At 43.5% G+C, this 16,634-nt stretch overlaps 1 protein-coding gene across 1 annotated transcript in view; it reads left to right on the top strand.

Moving 5' to 3' along the window:
• Nucleotides 1-4,552: 4,552 nt before the first annotated feature.
• Nucleotides 4,553-16,634, top strand: part of ATXN1 (ataxin 1) — a 455,781-nt gene continuing 443,699 nt past the window's right edge. Inside the window, exon 1 of the mRNA XM_063923210.1 lies at nt 4,553-4,787. The gene's annotated coding sequence lies outside the window, so the exon portion shown is untranslated. The remainder of the gene's footprint in view (nt 4,788-16,634) is intronic.

Below are 16,634 nucleotides of genomic sequence, written 5' to 3'. Positions count from 1 at the left end.
CAATAGCGGTCCTAATACTGAGCCTTGCGGCACACCACTTAGCACTTCAGTCCAAGTTGAAAAAGATCCATTAACTACAACGCGCTGCTCCCTATTATGTAACCAGTTTTTGACCCAAGTGCATATTGTGCTTCCTAGCCCTGATTCTTGTAGCTTGTAGATAAGTCTCATGTGTGGTACAGTGTCGAACGCTTTGGCAAAATCTAAAAAGATTACATCCACCTCTTTACCCTGATCTAGGTTTGCGCTTACTGTTTCATAAAAGCCAAGTAAGTTGGTTTGACAGGATCTGTCCTTCATGAACCCATGTTGATTCCATTTAATGACCTTATTGACTTCAAGGAACTTCTGAATACTATCTCTTAGAATACCTTCCAATACTTTCCCCACTATAGATGTAAGACTAACTGGTCTACCTGGTTCAGCTTTACTTCCCTTTTTGAATATAGGCACTACTTCAACTATACGCCAGTCTTTGGGAACCATACCTGATATTACTGAATCCTTAAAGATCAAAAATAGCGGTTTTGCAAGTTCAGAGTGAAGCTCCATTAGAACCCTTGGGTGAATACCATCGGGACCTGGTGACTTATTAATCTTTAAATGTTTTAATCGGTCACAGACTACTTCCTCGCTTAAATAAGTACCTATCAGTGGGATATTCTCATTATTGAGATTATGTGTTAGTCCCTGATTTGGGTCCTCTCTAGTAAATACTGTTGAAAAAAACTCATTTAGTGTTTCCGCTATGTCATTATCATTTTTGCTTAAGACTCCCAACTTGTCTTTTAAAGGGCCTATACTCTCCTTCTTTAATCTCTTGCTATTAATGTATTTAAAGATTTTTTTGGGATTCACTTTGCTTTCCTTTGCTACTAGTTTTTCAGTTTCTACTTTAGCCGCTCTTATTTCCTTTTTGCATATTTTGTTACATTCCTTATAGTGCTGAAATGACTCTGCTTCCCCGTCAGATTTGTATTTTTTAAATGCTCGCCTACGGTGAGATTTATCCTGTCTCCCCTGCTATGGCATTATCCCCCCTGGCAGGTTCTGCTGGTGCTGGTTTTAGCAATGTATGGGGGACCACACTTTTTTCCCCCCAGATTGTATGGGGGGGGGGATGGTTAGCTGCCATTGCCTCCCCAGCTACTGACCCCACCACATGCCACTGGGCAATACTACACAGGGGCATTACCATTCAGGGCCTTACTACTGGGGGCACTACCAATGAGGGCATTGTAAAGAGGGCACTTCATAAGGGACCTCACTCCTGGGGACATAAGGGGCACTACTATTGCGTGCATTGCATAAGGGGAACCACTGCTATGGGCTCTATATAAGGGGCACTACCACTGTGGGCACTACCAATACAGTGGACATTGCATAAGGAGCACTACTACTGTGGGCATTGTATAAGGGGAGCTACTGCTGTGGGTATTATGGGGTGCTACCACTGTGGGCATTATTACTATTGTGTGACCACACCCCTTTCTTTTGAGTCCACGCCCCTTTTTTACGGAGCGCGCAATATCTTTATTACATGGGCACCGTGGGGAGGGGGGTGAGTTCCACCACCTCTCTAGGACCTCTTTCAGCACTGCCTGTGTGTATGCAGCTGCTTCCTGCGTATACTGAGACTCTGTGTTACCGCTGTACTGCTTCACATGTATACTGTGAGTTCCTGCTGCTGCAGAACATCTCCTATATACTACAAGCTGTTATCGCTGTTATCTTAATAAACCAATCATCCTGGTTGTGTGGACTAACATCCCTATCCGACATCACAACATTCTGCTAACAACAAAGCCCCAATGAGTGGAAAAGGGAATCTTTGGTCCCCCTTTGCCAAAGCTACGAGGGACCCATTGAATCTCTGACTTTCGGTGTCAAAAGGGGGCAAGAGTCTTCGGGCTTTCCTCCGCAGCAAGGCTCGGGGTTGTCCCTTTCTCCCCTGGGCTGGCCGAAGCTTCCCTCAGGGCAACAGATTCGTCTGCTCTCCCCTAGAAGGAGACAGCCTCAGGTGACTTGGGAACAGTGTCTTAAAAATGTTTTTACACTGCACTATGAGGTTGGGTAGGGATCCCGACTGTCAGGATGCTGACATTCAAAATACTGATAGCAGCATCCCGACTGTTAAAATCCCAACACATTTTGGTAAGTGCTATAACCCTAACAATAAAACACCCCTCCTGCAGCCTAACCCTAACTCCTTTGCTTCACTATGCATTGCAGATACACCAATCCACTATAATGTGTTTCATTTGTGTACTGCTATTTTCCACTGGTACTGGTTTCACTGGTTTTCGCTGAAACTACACCTCTGCACAACTCATTCTCATCTCAAACGTGCAACAAGGGGGCAGAGCCGGATGACTGGGGAGTACAGGGGGTGACTGCACCCTCTCTCATGCCCCCTCAAGACTCACTCTGAATAAGTTGCAAATATGCAAATAGAGTTGCGATCACATTTTGTGATTCTGGATGTAACTAACAATAAGGCCCTTTATGCTGCCAAGACTTCTCTTACTGTTTCCATAATATTTTTTTAAACAAAATATATAAAATGAGGACAGCACAAATATTTTTGTTTTTCTGTAATTACAGTTAAAGTGTCTAAAGGGGTTATTGAGCAAAGCTTTTATAGAGAAAAAATTGTGAGCGATAAAGTACAGACCAATCAGCTCCTGTCATTTTTCAAACACTGAGGCAGAAGCTGATTGGCTGGTACTTTATCTCTCATACCAAGGATATATTTACTATAACAGACATGAGTTACTGTACCATGCCTTACCTATTTATTACTTTCAAAAATGTGTATAAATGTCTCTAATATACATTTTTTAATATATCTTTATTTGATTGTGTGTTTAGTGCTACTTTATGCCTTTGTAAGTGCCTCTGCTGTGACACAATTTAGCTGATTTCTTTCTGTATCTTTCTTTTTCACCTACAGCAGAAATACACTAGACACTGTGAGCTAAGTTCTATGTGACTGACAAGGCTGGGGGTGGATTTATATGTGACAGCTACATCCTGATTGGCTGCACGGCTCTCCCACTGAATCAGCAACAGTTTCACACTGCTGCTGCCCGTGGTTCTCTGACAAGCTGTCAGCTGACAGGCATACTGACAAAATACAACCATGACTAGTGTGGAAGGGGTGGGACAAAACATTTTTGATGATGTCATAAATGAAGACGGCCAAGAATATAAACAAAACTGTGCAAAGTAGGGAAGGTAAAGTATAAACCTTGTAAAACCTTTCGCATAACTTTAAAAAAAAGGATCACTCTCGTCTACAATATTTCCACATAATAGTTGTTGGTTTTTTTTTTAACTGGCAATAGACGCCTTCTAGGAGTACAGTTACTGGAGACAGGAGACTTGAAATATGCTTCCACAGTATTGCTGGCCAGGATCATTGTTTAGCCAGAAAGTTGTACATAAATTTCCTTCTGTTTACCCTCCTATTATATCCCAGAATCGGCCAACACATTCCATTGCAATTCAATAGAAAAACACAAGAAGTCAATCTTGATAATGTAATACCATAACTAGACGTGCTGCTAAACCCATCATGAATAAAAGGGTCAGTTATAGGTTATAGTTACTGCATTGTGTGTAATATAGCATCTCTGTATCACACCAGGAGGAAGGTCAAATTAAGTTGTGTTTTTTTTACACACAGGTAACAAGTATTATTTTCACTTTCACAGCAGTTTCCTTTCCTAACTTTAATTATCCAAATAATTGCAAAAGTAATTCAACACAAACGCATACAGGCCCAAAATAAAACATTACTCATTTTCACTTGCCATCCATTTAGATGCAGATCTGTAATAGTCTTATAATAATGACAGCTGTGTATATGGCAGTACTGTAGGTGGTAAAAAGCAACAACACCACCACGGTGACTTGGAGATACAGTACATGTATCTTTAAACAGGGTTATCTGTCATTGCCGTTGTTTATGGTGCAATTCTTCGTCTGACCTCACTGGCCTCAAAACGGTTAAACTCATTGCGATTTCCTAAATGACGCTGACACGCACTATTCATCCCTGTGGACATTGAGCTTGGCTTGTACTCACAATTCCTACTCTATAACTCTCCTCCACCCCTCTCTTTCCAACAGAAGCACACACCCTGCTGTAATCAAATACATGCTCTTCCAAACTTTCTTTATTTGAACTCTTTTTCTCTTCCCTGTTCAACTTCATTCCTGATATATATATATATATATATATATATATATATATATATATAATGTATATGTGTGTGTATATGTGTGTATGTATGTATATATGTATATATATATATATATATATATATATGATTAACTCCAAGATAGATTTCTCTGAAGTAGTTACTATTCAATGAGGCGAGGACTTTAAACAACTCTATGCCATACTAGTGAAGAGTGCTAAAGAAAGGGTTAAGTGAGACCGCCCCAGCTCTGTTGTGCGTATGCAATAATCTGTGTGGCTGCCTTGGCTGTCTGCCAAAGTGTTGCCTTGCCTCCACACACTCCCCCCCCCCCCTTCTTCCCTTTTGCATGAAGTAGGATCCTTGAGCTGTTGCAGAGGCAGCCAACTGCTCCATATTTGGCTTCTATTACACATTTACATACTGGAGAGAGAGAGGAGAGAGCTGTACTGCAGACATCATTTCTACTACAGTACAGGAGACATACAAGACCTATCGTACTGAGAGGGAGGGGGGCAGAGTAAAAAAACGCAACAGCTCAGACACCCTCTTCCAGCAACAACCTCGCTACTGCACTTTACAGTAAGTCGATTTTATTTTCCTCTTTGCTGTTCTTTGTCGATGGTGGAAATCGCAGCAGACAAGACGTATACATGCATACGTATTCATGTGGATATTTATATACAGTACAACCTAAGGGAGCATAAGCTGGGCTTTCCCTTCCTGCTCTGAAAGACAAGCAGCAGCAGCAGCAGCAAATTGTGATCAGCCGGAGGTTCAGACATATTTTCTTTTTTTCTGCTCATTCTCCAAGATTGATTAAGAATTGTGTTTAACAAGGGTGGACGAGCAGATCTTGTTAATTAGGTAATTATGTGTATTCTTTTTGTGGATGTGATGGGCCCTGTCACTGCAAATTAACCCCTTCTGCGCTGTAGGTACCTGTAGTATTGTGGAGTAAAAGAGCAATTGAACGTTGACTAGTAGTAAGGGCACGATGCGTGCTTTCCCCATGGGGTGCTGAAAAGACTCTGCAAGGGGAGAGACTACGTGTGTATGTGTACGAGGTAGGAGACTGCACGTTTATGTCACCTCTGTCAATCCCCTCCTCCTGCCGTCTCATCTATCAGTCTGCTTCTCCTGTACAGAGACCACCTGGTTCCAGACCACAGGGGACAGGCAGCTTCAGTCTTCATGGTGTCCCACTATTAACGTTGGGTCGTGTCATTGTTGATGGTCACTGAAAGTAAAAGCTGAATCTAATCATTTATCAGTTCAGAAACAGCAAAGAGAGAAACTGAAACATCCATGTTTTGTGTGCCTGGCTTCATACTTACTTACCAGTCTTTATACTGTATGAACAGTAAATATACTATCTAGCTAACAAGCAGGATCTCTGATTAACCTGTCATCAAAAATGAGTCTTTCATCTAAGAATATTTGAGAGACTGAGACAAGTTTGGTATCACACACAGTATCGCCATTTTACAGATTATCAGCAACAAGAGTCTGCAGCCTATATTTAATATTTTGAAACTGTTTATAAGTGACCACTCAAAGCCACGTAGGCCCAAATTGTCAGTGCTCTGAGATACTGCTTGTGACTCCTATGAGGAAAATATATTATCTAGTATAAATGTGAGAGATGAGGAAGGTTATAACCAGTTAATGGTGTATTTGAGATTAGAAATCACTGTCCCTTTTATATAAACTAAGAGTATAATAATTCCAATTGATAAAACGGCCGGCCTGGAACAGTTGGAAGACTTAGTGCTCCACCCCACTATGCTGGCCTCTGCATTCAGTGCACCCAACCTGCCCTCCTGGAGAACAGTACGATCCTTCTCCGTTCCCCCAGAGTCACTTTTTAGATGGAGTCACTGACCTGTGTGAAATATATATATGAATGATTCCAAAATGGTTTTAATTAAGTCGATGCACTGGTTTTTTTTGTTTTTTTTGTGTGGAACCGTGCTAGAGTGAATTATGCATATACACAATATATACTGTAGCCTAATATTTGTACAAGCATGTGTCGCTTCAATGGCCACATGACTGATTTTCATGGTTAACTCTTAAAAGCTAAAATGAAAAACATGGGTGGACATTATTGTGGGTTAACATAATAATGTGTGCATAGATGTCGCCTGTATATAGAACAGGAAGAAATCGGTGACATCATTATAGAAATGAATAAAATAAGTGTCTGGAGACTTGTACAGACTATGGATGCTATATAAATCTTGAATCAACTTGTAACTTTAGGTGAGTACCTGCATCCCTTTTCATAGAAAAAAAATATTACTTTTATCAGATGGATATAGATCAAGGCAAAGAGTAAATTGATAACTGAAACTCAATAACCTTTGTGTGTTGACAAATATACATCAGTACAGAGTATAAACAATGCAAATGTAAAAGGCCCTAATTCTGAAAGTAAAGCAGAACCATTAGCTTAATGATACATTTGTATGTGGGAGTTCAAGCTACATGCAAGGTGTCTGTGTAGAATGTCAATCTGGTTTTACAACTGTCTGTATAGTACGTACGTGAAGCTGAGTGAGTAAGCATAGTGAAAGAGCTGTGTGTGTGTGTAGTGTAGTGTAGTGTAAAGATCCCTCCTCCCAGTGGGTGAGTACAGTGAGCCAGGCGTAGCTGGGAGGAGGATGCGGTGTGTGTGAAAGGAGACAGGGCCTCGGGGAAGGCTCAGCTAGGGGAAACGCTGCCTAGCTTTGCAAGGACAGACGTGCAACAGAATAAGCAGATTTCGTAAAACAAGAGTGTGGATGAAGTTGTCAAGCCCATTTTCAATCCCTAAAGTGCTTCTGTTAGCCATTGACTAAACGACAAGTGTCTTAAATGTAACCTATTTTCCAAGGTAAATATTTTCATTTTGCTAGCTGCTTGCACATCTCTTTGCTATAAAGCATTAAAGGGTTAAAACATACCTCTAATCTTTATAAAACCAAATTCAATATAGCTATACTAATAAACATAAATAATATATATTGCACAATATAATGAAATGTTTCTCGCTGAGTTTGCAAAATGTGCAAGAATGTGCACTGATTTATGCATAGGGTTATCTCATTAGCATGATAAGATGTGCTATTGTGTTTATGTATATGATTTCTTCCTCCAGTGACTAATAAATAGTGCAGTTTAAAAGCTCCTGCTTCGAAAGCTGCTGAACCTTGCTCATATCACAGTGTCACTGCCAACACTATGGGGGGTTTCCATGGTTTCCCAGGAAACAGGCCGTGCTGTAGTGTGGGCCCAAAGCCTTCTACAAAGAAAAAGGAGTTCTTGTATACAGAAACCTGTTCCTAGAAATGAGACAGGGGTCCACTGCAATGTGAGGCAGAATCGGTTGGTCCTGCCCAATCACCTCTTGCTGTGTGGTTCAATCACTGGTTAACTGTACATCTGCCAGTTCCTACGGCTCGGAGATTACTTACTGTATGTGTATAACTGGGTTTTATAAAATGCATGTTGTGCGATTATTCTGTTACAGTATGGAAACATATGCCTTTTTGCAGTAATCAGCAAATGTACAACTTACCTTCCGCCACAAGGGGCCGTAGCAAATGATATATTTCTGTATTACATTATTACATCATCAGTGCAAGCTGTATGGGCATGAAATACGTTACATGATGAATGTGAAGAAAAAAAAAGAATTTGTATGCTGAATTTTTTTTGCAATGAGGTGCTATAAACCAGTTGGAATACTTAGTTTTTTCTTTATCCCTTGATGTTGCTGATCAGAAAAGCTGCATTATTGTCAAATAGACTGTATAGAAGCCTGGTTTCTATAATGTGTCACAGTAGCTCTTTATAGAGGTCCAGGGAGATTCTATAGCCCCTTAAATTCCTCAGAAACCTGAATTTAACTCTCATGAACAATTTCTTAATTATAAACTAAAAGCTCATTACTTGTTAGTATAATTTAATATATACTTCTACAATGCTATATATACTGTACGTACAACGATATACATATATACAGTATGTATATAATAGCTAAAAAGAAACGGAGGGTATTACCACTGTATTCTCTCAAACTATAGCTATGATTTCATAAGATGAGTTATAAATGAGAGTATATGAATTTATAAAATGGGTTATTTAAAAAAACAAAAATACACTAAAGACCATTAGCCAATACCCAGATAGTACATGCTGTTGTACATAGTTACTATTAAATATTAGGCCCCAAAAACTTTGGAATGTCATGCGGTATCCTCACTGTGAGGAAGTGTTATCTGCATCTGAAAAGTGAAAATGATTTCTCTATAATCAAAGTCCTATTTCAAATATCTTTATCTATGATCCATTTTGAAACATTTAAATATTGTTTAGATGTAAATAATTCTAGGACTTTGGTGTTATTGCCAGGTGCATAAATATTACAGTACAGTTACAGAAAAAGAAATGCATTCATGTTAAGTTTCATACACACGGTGATACAGTATATTGACTAGCTCCGATTTTGACTATGCGATTTCCCCTGAAATCCCCAAAGCCCTGAACCACCGATACTGACTATCTTTTCTTGAGATTTTTGCTATGTGCCAATTTTGACTATACTACTGTATGTACTAGATTGTATACAATATAGTCAAGATTGACTTGCGATACCGACCCCACAGGAGCGCGCATCGGTATTGCAAGGTGTGTACACACGTGTGTATGCACCTTTACACTTTCTAATGACACACAATACAAACAATAGTGTTCCATGGCATTTGGGAAACTCATTCATCTCATAGCTAAAGATGGAGTAAAAGCTGCACAGCCCTAGCTGATGTAGTTACTTTGTCATCTAGAGCAGGGTAGACCAAGGGGTATATTAGCATCTTGTATCTTACTATCCTCCTCATTTCTGTAACCCAGGTGATATAACTGTGGGACCTGTTCTGCACCATTGTAAGGTCTGCTGGTTACTGCATAGTGTCATTGGAACCACCATGATTTGTGGTCTAAGCCAGGCCAAAAGTTTCCTATTGAGAACTTCAGAAAAAAATTAAAGTAAGGAAATTGTGTTTATATGTCAGCCTTCGGTTTGTTATGTGGTAAGGGTCAGAATTCACTTCTGCTTGTACACATATTTTATTACTGGAAGCCACAAGCACTGGTTTTGTCTATTACATTGACCATAAAAATAATTTGAATTGGTCTTGGACCACCAACCCAGGGCACTCCTCCAAGTGCCTTGAGCCACTCCTAGGTACCACGGCATCTAGTTTGGGAACCAGTGGTTTAAGTAGATTAAAGTGCAGTGCAGAAACATGGAAAATTATGCTATTGGACATAAAAACAAAACAAAATGTAATATTGAGGACACAAAACCACATAGGAAGGAAAGGAGCTCTGAATCTCTATTTCAGGTTGCTAGGTTGTATGGGAAGAGAAATTAATAGCAGAAAGATCAAAGTGGAGATGTCACTACTATATAGGTCATTGGTGAGACTACACCTAGACCTCACCTAGAATACTGTGTTCAGTTCTGGAGGACATACTTAAGTTAGAGATTGTGCAACAAGTGCTTACAATATTTTTGGATTATATTTATCAGAAACCTTAACAGTAAAGCCTTAGGGACTTTAGTGTGTATAGCTTAGAGAAGGAGGATATGACACGTGTTTTCAAATATAGCAAGGATTTTAACAAAGCACAGGAGGAAAGCAAACATGCAGTGAAACCATATGCTTTCAGGCTTTTTATTGAAGGGGTATTAGGGGGATGGAGTACCCTATTAGTAGTGGTGGTATTGGCTAATACAGTAGGTAGGCTTAAAAAGACATAAAGCTATATCTGTAAAAAAAAGCTGATGATCAAATAGGGTTTGAGGTTGGGCCCAACAGATGGGCCATGTGGTTCTTATCGGCTGTCAGATTCTATGTGCCAAAGTGCAGTGCTGCATATTCCTGCCCAAGATTGATGTGCTCAAATAAGGGATTACCACAATTCCCCAAAAAATATTGTGGGCAAGAAAATTCCTTGAAATATATAATGGATTCAAAGAGAAACATAGAAAGTTCTCTTCATATTTTATATATGTAAACTATTGTTAGCCTCAGAGGAAAGGTTCTGTCTGGCAGTAAAAACTAGCTGGAAGTTTGTTACATAACAAAAGTAAACTATGGTGCTAAAGCAATGGGTGAAGTCTATTTTCGCTAACATTCCTTCTATGTGTTTAATTCAATATGATCTTGTCTCACTGGTTGTACATGGAGAATTTAGAAAATACCATCATTCAAAAATATTGGCCTAGTGTTGTGGAGCTATAAGTCCCAGCATTCCAGGCGGTTGCTTGCAGTGCCCAGTACCACTAGAGGGCCCCTAGGTGGGTACTTCTATCTTTAGTACAAAATAAAGAGTGAAATGTACTAAGCAGTGATAACAGTGGAGAAGTGAGCCAGTGGAGAAGTTGCCCATGGCAACCAATCAGCTGCTCTGTATGCTTCTGTATACTTTTATAGTATGCAAATTATAAATGTTATGTCAATTCTGATTGGTTGCCATGGGCAGCTTCTCCACTGGCTCACATCTCCACTTTTATCACTGCTTAGTACATGTCCCCCAAAGTGCATTATAGGGGTATATTCAATTGAAGTCGGATCCATTGCGACATTCATTTGTCGGAATGGATCCGACCTGGGCAATGCATTATCAATTCGACTTTAAAAAAAGTCAAATTGAGATGCAGGAGAGGGGGAGACGGGGGAGAGCCGCGGGCAGACTGAGGAGAGCAGCGCTACAGCAGCAGCTATATAGCCGCCGCTGTAGCGCTGCTCTCCCCCGTCTGCCCGGGGCTCTCCCCCGTCTCCCCCCCTTGTATCTCTGCCTCTCCCCGTCCCTCCTCTCCCCATCCTCGCATCACAGCCACCGCTCACGGCAGCGTCCACCCGGCTCCCGCAAGCGAGGTCTCGTTTGCTGGAGCCGGGTGGACACTGCTGTGAGCGGCGGCTGTGACATCCTCCTGCTCTCCCCGTCTGGCTGCCCGCGGCTCTCCCTGTCACTGCTCCCACGTCCCACTCACTTCGACTTTTTAAAGTCGAAGTGAGATGGTCGAAAAGGGGGCCAAAACCGTTTTCGACACAAGCACGTGGATTGGCAGCTATTCCGCCGATCCACATGCTTTTCGACGAGTCGAATTCCTCGACTTGTTGAATATATTGAATAGGTCGGAACCCCTTCCGACCTAAAAAAGTCGAAAACTGCCGTCTGACAGACGCCAGCTTTCGACTTCAATTGAATATATCCCATAAACTCTTTAAGCAGATTTCTCTGACGTCCTAGTGGATGCTGGGACTCCGTAAGGACCATGGGGAATAGCGGCTCCGCAGGAGACAGGGCACAAAATAAAAGCTTAAGGATCAGGTGGTGTGCACTGGCTCCTCCCCCTATGACCCTCCTCCAAGCCTCAGTTAGATTTTTGTGCCCGGCCGAGAAGGGTGCAATCTAGGTGGCTCTCCTGAGCTGCTTAGAATAAAAGTTTAGTTTAGGTTTTTTTATTTTCAGTGAGTCCTGCTGGCAACAGGCTCACTGCATCGTGGGACTAAGGGGAGAAGAAACGGACTCACCTGAGTGCAGAGTGGATCGGGTTTCTTAGGCTACTGGACATTAGCTCCAGAGGGACGATCACAGGTTCAGCCTGGATGGGTCACCGGAGCCGCGCCGCCGTCCCCCTTACAGAGCCAGAAGAGACGAAGAGGTCCGGTGAAATCGGCGGCAGAAGACATCCTGTCTTCAGTCTAAGGTAGCGCACAGCACCGCAGCTGTGCGCCATTGCTCTCAGCACACTTCACACTCCGGTCACTGAGGGTGCAGGGCGCTGGGGGGGAGCGCCCTGAGACGCAATATAACAATATACCTTAGGTGGCAAAAAGAATACATCACATATAGCTCCTGGGCTATATGGATGTATTTTAATCCCCTGCCATTTTTACACAAAAAAGCGGGAGATAAGGACGTCGTGAAGGGGCGGAGCCTATCTCCTCAGCACACAAGCGCCATTTTCCCTCACAGCTCCGCTGGAAGGACGGCTCCCTGACTCTCCCCTGCAGTCCTGCTTCAGAATCAGGGTAAAAAAGAGAAGGGGGGGCATTTTTGGCAGCAAATAACGATAATAACAGCAGCTATAAGGGAATAACACTTTTATAAGGTTATCCCTGTATATATATATAGCGCTGGGTGTGTGCTGGCAGACTCTCCCTCTGTCTCTCCAAAGGGCTAAGTGGGGTCCTGTCCTCTATCAGAGCATTCCCGGTGTGTGTGCTGTGTGTCGGTACGCGTGTGTCGACATGTATGAGGAGGAAAATGATGTGGAGGCGGAGCAGTTGCCTGTGTTGGTGATGTCACCCCCTAGGGAGTCGACACCTGACTGGATGATTGTATTTAAACAATTAAGTGATAATGTCAGCAATTTGCAAAAAAACTGTTGACGACATGAGACAGCCGGCAAATCAATTAGTGCCTGTCCAGGCGTCTCAGACACCGTCAGGGGCGCTAAAACGCCCGTTACCTCAGTGGGTCGACACAGACCCTGACACAGATACTGAGTCTAGTGTCGACGGTGACGAGACAAACGTAATGTCCAGTAGGGCCACACGTTACATGATCACGGCAATGAAAGAGGCATTGAACCTTTCTGACACTACAAGTACCACAAAGAAGGGTATTATGTGGGGTGAGAAAAAACTACCAATAGTTTTTCCTGAGTCAGAGGAAATAAATGAGGTGTGTGAAAAAGCGTGGGTTTCCCCCGATAAAAAACAGCTAATTTCTAAAAAATTATTAGCATTATATCCCTTCCCGCCAGAGGTTAGGGCGCGTTGGGAAACACCCCCTAGGGTAGATAAGGCGCTCACACGTTTATCTAAACAAGTAGCGTTACCGTCTCCTGATACGGCCACCCTCAAAGAACCAGCTGATAGAAGGCTGGAAAATATCCTAAAAAGTATATACACACATACTGGTGTTATACTGCGACCAGCAATCGTCTCAGCCTGGATGTGCAGTGCTGGAGTCGCATGGTCGGATTCCCTGACTGAGAATATTGATACCCTGGATAGGGACAATATTTTGTTAACTATAGAACATTTAAAGGATGCATTACTATATATGCGTGATGCACAGAGGGATATTTGCACCCTGGCATCAAGAGTAAGTGCTATGTCCATCTCTGCCAGAAGAGCGTTATGGACGCGACAGTGGTCAGGGGATGCGGATTCCAAACGGCACATGGAAGTATTGCCGTATAAAGGGGAGGAGTTATTTGGGGCTGGTCTATCGGACCTGGTGGCCACGGCAACGGCTGGAAAATCCACCTTTTTACCCCAGGTCACTCCACATCAGCAGAAAAAGACACCGTCTTTTCAAACTCAGTCCTTTCGTTCCCATAAGTACAAGCGAGCAAAAGGCCACTCTTTTCTGCCCCGGGGCAGAGGAAGAGGAAAAAGACTGCACCATGCAGCCGCTTCACAGGAGCAGAAGCCCTCCCCTGCTTCTGCCAAGTCTTCAGCATGACGCTGGGGCTTTACAAGCAGACTCAGATATGGTGGGGGCCCGTCTCAAGAATTTCAACGCGCAGTGGGCTCACTCGCAAGTGGATCCCTGGATTCTACAGGTAGTATCGCAAGGGTACAAACTGGAATTCGAGGCGTTTCCCCCTCGTCGGTTCCTGAAGTCTGCTTTACCAAAGTCTCCCTCCGACAGGGAGGCAGTTTTGGAAGCCATTCACAAGCTGTATTCCCAGCAGGTGATAATCAAGGTACCCCTCCTGCAACAAGGAAAGGGGTATTATTCCACGCTGTTTGTGGTACCGAAGCCGGACGGCTCGGTGAGACCAATTTTAAATCTGAAATCCTTGAACACTTACATAAAAAGGTTCAAATTCAAGATGGAGTCACTCAGAGCAGTGATAGCGAACCTGGAAGAAGGGGACTATATGGTGTCTCTGGACATCAAAGATGCTTATCTCCACGTCCCAATATACCCTTCTCACCAAGGGTACCTCAGGTTTGTAGTACAAAACTGTCATTATCAGTTTCAGACGCTGCCGTTTGGATTGTCCACGGCACCTCGGGTCTTTACCAAGGTAATGGCCGAAATGATGATTCTTCTACGAAGAAAAGGCATTTTAATTATCCCTTACTTGGACGATCTCCTGATAAGGGCAAGATCCAGGGAACAGTTAGAAGTCGGAGTAGCACTATCTCAGGTAGTGTTACGTCAGCACGGGTGGATTCTAAATATTCCAAAATCGCAGCTGATTCCAACGACACGTCTACTGTTCCTAGGAATGATTCTGGACACAGTCCAGAAGAAGGTGTTTCTCCCGGAGGAGAAGGCCAGGGAGTTATCCGAGCTAGTCAGGAACCTCCTAAAACCAGGCCAGGTCTCAGTGCATCAGTGCACGAGGGTCCTGGGAAAAATGGTGGCTTCTTACGAAGCGATTCCATTCGGAAGATTCCATGCAAGAACATTTCAGTGGGATCTACTGGACAAATGGTCCGGATCGCATCTGCAGATGCATCAGCGGATAACCCTGTCGCCAAGGACAAGGGTGTCTCTCCTGTGGTGGCTGCAGAGTGCTCATCTACTAGAGGGCCGCAGATTTGGCATTCAGGATTGGATCCTGGTAACCACGGATGCCAGCCTGAGAGGCTGGGGAGCAGTCACACAGGGAAGGAATTTCCAGGGCTTGTGGTCAAGCATGGAAACATCTCTTCATATAAACATTCTGGAACTAAGGGCCATTTACAATGCCCTAAGTCAAGCAAAACCTCTGCTTCAGGGTCAGGCGGTGTTGATCCAATCAGTCGCCCACGTAAACAGACAGGGCGGCACGAGAAGCAGGAGGGCAATGGCAGAAGCTGCAAGGATTCTTCGCTGGGCGGAAAATCATGTGATAGCACTGTCAGCAGTGTTCATTCCGGGAGTGGACAACTGGGAAGCAGACTTCCTCAGCAGACACGACCTTCACCCGGGAGAGTGGGGACTTCACCCAGAAGTCTTCCACCTGATTGTAAACCGTTGGGAAAAACCAAAGGTGGACATGATGGCGTCACGTCTAAACAAAAAACTGGACAGATATTGCGCCAGGTCAAGGGACCCTCAGGCAATAGCAGTGGACGCTCTGGTAACGCCGTGGGTGTACCAGTCAGTGTATGTGTTCCCTCCTCGGCCTCTCATACCAAAAGTACTGAGAATCATAAGAAGGAGAGGAGTAAGAACTATACTCGTGGTCCCGGATTGGCCAAGAAGGACTTGGTACCCGGAACTTCAAGAGATGCTCACGGACGAACCGTGGCCTCTACCTCTAAGACAGGACCTGCTACTGCAGGGGCCTTGTCTGTTTCAAGACTTACCGCGGCTGCGTTTGACGGCATGGCGGTTGAACGCCGGATCCTGAGGGAAAAAGGCATTCCAGAAGAAGTCATTCCTACTCTGGTCAAAGCCAGGAAGGACGTAACCGCAAAACATTATCACCGCATTTGGCGTAAATATGTTGCGTGGTGTGAGGCCAAGAGGGCCCCTACAGAGGAATTTCAACTGGGTCGTTTCCTTCATTTCCTGCAAACAGGACTGTCTATGGGCCTAAAATTAGGGTCCATTAAGGTTCAAATTTCGGCCCTGTCGATTTTCTTCCAAAAAGAACTGGCTTCAGTACCTGAAGTTCAGACATTTGTAAAAGGGGTGCTGCACATACAGCCTCCTATTGTGCCTCCAGTGGCACCTTGGGATCTCAATGTGGTGTTGAGTTTTCTAAAGTCACATTGGTTTGAACCACTTTCCACTGTGGACTTAAAATATCTCACATGGAAGGTGTCGATGCTGTTAGCCTTGGCTTCAGCCAGGCGTGTGTCAGAATTGGCGGCTTTATCATATAAAAGCCCTTACTTAATTTTTCATTCTGACAGGGCGGAATTGAGGACTCGTCCTCAATTTCTACCTAAGGTGGTTTCTGCATTTCACATGAACCAACCTATTGTGGTACCTGCGGCTACCAGGGACTTAGAGGACTCTAAGTTGCTTGACGTTGTCAGGGCCTTGAAAATATATGTTTCCAGGACGGCTGGAGTCAGAAAATCTGACTCGCTGTTTATCCTGTTTGCACCTAACAAACTGGGTGCTCCTGCTTCTAAGCAGACGATTGCTCGTTGGATTTGTAGTACAATTCAGCTTGCACATTCTGTGGCAGGATTGCCACAGCCAAAATCAGTAAAAGCCCATTCCACAAGGAAAGTGGGCTCATCTTGGGCGGCTGCCCGAGGGGTCTCGGCTTTACAACTTTGCCGAGCAGCTACTTGGTCAGGGGCAAACACGTTTGCTAAATTCTACAAATTTGATACCCTGGCTGAGGAGGACCTGGAGTTCTCTCATTCGGTGCTGCAGAGTCATCCGCACTCTCCCGCCCGT

Source organism: Pseudophryne corroboree, chromosome 5, assembly GCF_028390025.1.
Source record: "Pseudophryne corroboree isolate aPseCor3 chromosome 5, aPseCor3.hap2, whole genome shotgun sequence".
Classification (NCBI taxonomy): Eukaryota; Metazoa; Chordata; class Amphibia; order Anura; family Myobatrachidae; genus Pseudophryne; species Pseudophryne corroboree.
This window is presented reverse-complemented; position numbering and strand designations above follow the sequence as displayed.